We start from the raw sequence: 2,750 nt of genomic DNA on the forward strand, positions 1-2,750 counted from the left end.
AAATCAACCTGTCAACCACACAGACGTGTTCCTTTTCACTTACGTCAAAAAGTGGAGGACGAACTTCAGAAATTGGAAGCTGATGACATTATTGAAAAAGTTACGGGACCAACACCATGGGTTTCACCCATTGTAACACTGCCAAAACCAAAGAATCCAGACAAAGTACGGATATGTGTGAACATGAGACAAGCAAACACTGCAATCGAACGTGAATGACATGTCACACCCACAATTGATGATGTAATCCATGAGCTGAATGGATCTACGGTGTTCTCAAAACTTGATCTCAGGGCAGGATACCACCAACTTGAACTACACCCTGACAGCCGCTACATTATGACGTTCACTACTCATCTAGGACTGCGGAGATATAAAAGACTGAGCTTCGGAGTCTCTTCTGCAGCTGAAGTGTTCCAAAATGCTATTCATCAGACGCTGCAAGGACTGAACGGAGTCAAAAATCTCAGTGATGACATTATAGTCTTTGGCAGGGACCAGGCTGACCATGACAACAATCTTACAGCTCTCTTTAAGCGACTATCAGAGTCAGGGCTTACTCTGAATCGAGAGAAGTGTGAATTTAATAAAACAAAACTTGAGTTTTTTGGTTTCATCTTCTCTGCAGGTGGCATTTCAGCAGATCCTAAAAAGGTTGCAGCAGTTCAACATGCTCCCGACCCGAAAACACCTGCTGACATCAAAAGTCTCCTTGGTATGGCCAATTACTGCTCGAGGTTCATCAGGGACTTCTCATCGATCTCTGAGCCACTGCGCAGGCTCACGTACAAGGACACCCCTTGGACATGGGGTCAGGACCAAGAAACTGCGTTGCAGGCACTCAAGGTCAGTCTCACAAGCGACACGACGATGTCCTACTTCTATCCCAGCAGACTGACTGAACTGATTGTTGATGCTAGTCCAGTAGGACTGGGTGCCATTCTCTGTCAACAAGATGAAAAGGGGATGAAGCACATTATTGCATATGCAAGCAGAGCACTGAGTGATGTGGAAACGAGATACTCAAAACTGAGAGAAAGAAGCGCGCCATTGTGTGGAGTTGCGAACATTTCCATTTGTATGTTTATGGACATCCATTCACACTGGTGACCGATCACAAGGCACTCGAAATCATCTGGAATAACCCAAGATCGAAACCACCTGCCAGAATAGAAAGATGGGGACTGAGACTTCAGCCATATAACTTCAGAGTGGAATACAGAAAAGGTGCTGATAATCCAGCTGACTTTATGTCACGTCATCCAGTGCCAACACAGGAGAATGAAAGTGCTCGTGCATGTAAGGTTGCAGAAGAGTATGTCAATTTCTTCTCTTATCACTCCACCCCAAAAGCCATGACACTTCAGGAGATAAAAACAGAGACTCTGAAAGACCAGATTCTGCAGGAAGTCATCGGTCACATCAGAAACAACACGTGGCATCTAACAGATAAATCCCAGCATGCTGACATTTTGAAATCATTCAAACATGTTCAAAGTGAACTAACAGTCGCTGACTCATCTGACTTCATACTCAGAGGCACAAGGATAGTTATTCCAACTGTCCTGCAAGAAAGAGCAATACAACTGGCACATGAAGGGCACCAGGGTATCGTCAAGACCAAAGCGCTACTGCGTACCAAAGTATGGTTCCCAGAGATCGATCGGAAAGCGGAATCTGCAGTTCAAAACTGTCTGCCATGCCAAGCTAGCACACCTGTCACACACACTGATCCTCTGCAGATGTCACCATTACCCGAAACGCCCTGGCACAGTGTCAGTGCAGATTTTTATGGACCGCTCCCTACGGGGGAATACCTGCTCGTTATTACAGACGAGTATTCTCGCTATCCAGTCGTTGAAAGTGTACGCTCAACATCAGCATCTTCTGTTATCCCAGTTATTGACAAAGTGTTCTCCATGTTTGGAATCCCAAGGACAGTAAAAACTGACAATGGTCCTCCTTTCAACAGTGAGGCGTTCTCACAGTTTGCAGACTACCTGGGATTTCATCATCGCAAAATCACACCTTGTTGGCCTCAGGCGAATGCTATTGCTGAGAGGTTTATGAGAACCCTAGGCAAGGCACTGAGAGTTGCCGAGACACAGGGCACACCATGGAAACAGCAACTAAACATCTTTCTTCGTGAGTACAGATCTACACCTCATAGCACAACGGCGAGCTCACCAGCTGAAATATTGTTTCAACGCCAGCTATACACCAAGCTCCCCTTCTTTAACACCACACCACAGAAGTGTTCAGATGCTGAAGTGAGAGCGAGGGATGATAGTGCAAAGATCAAGATGAAGGTGATCGCAGATGCAATCCGTCACGCCAGACCACACTCACTAAGTCTAGGTGACACAGTGCTGCATCGCCAACCCAAGCACAACAAATTATCCACACCATACAATGCAAAACCCTACAACGTGACCAAGGTTAAGGGTTCTGAAATTACAGCTACAAGGGATGGACACTCGATTGTCAGGAATGCATCATTCTTCAAGAAAATCAGACATGGACTTGAAGATGCCCCACCTGTACGGCGTGTCGACCCCGCCTTAACAGACAAGCCCAGATACCCAGTCAGATCAAACAGACGCATACCTATGCATCTGTCTGATTACATCAGATCTAAGACTTGAATATCTGAGTGACCAGTTAAAGGCTACGCTGTGTGTAACATGTTTGATGTTCCTGAATCTAACACTGTAACCTGTATTCTATTGTTGAATGTTGATAGTGTTTAG

This window comes from Oreochromis aureus, linkage group 3 (genome assembly GCF_013358895.1).
Source record: "Oreochromis aureus strain Israel breed Guangdong linkage group 3, ZZ_aureus, whole genome shotgun sequence".
In the NCBI taxonomy this organism is placed as follows: Eukaryota; Metazoa; Chordata; class Actinopteri; order Cichliformes; family Cichlidae; genus Oreochromis; species Oreochromis aureus.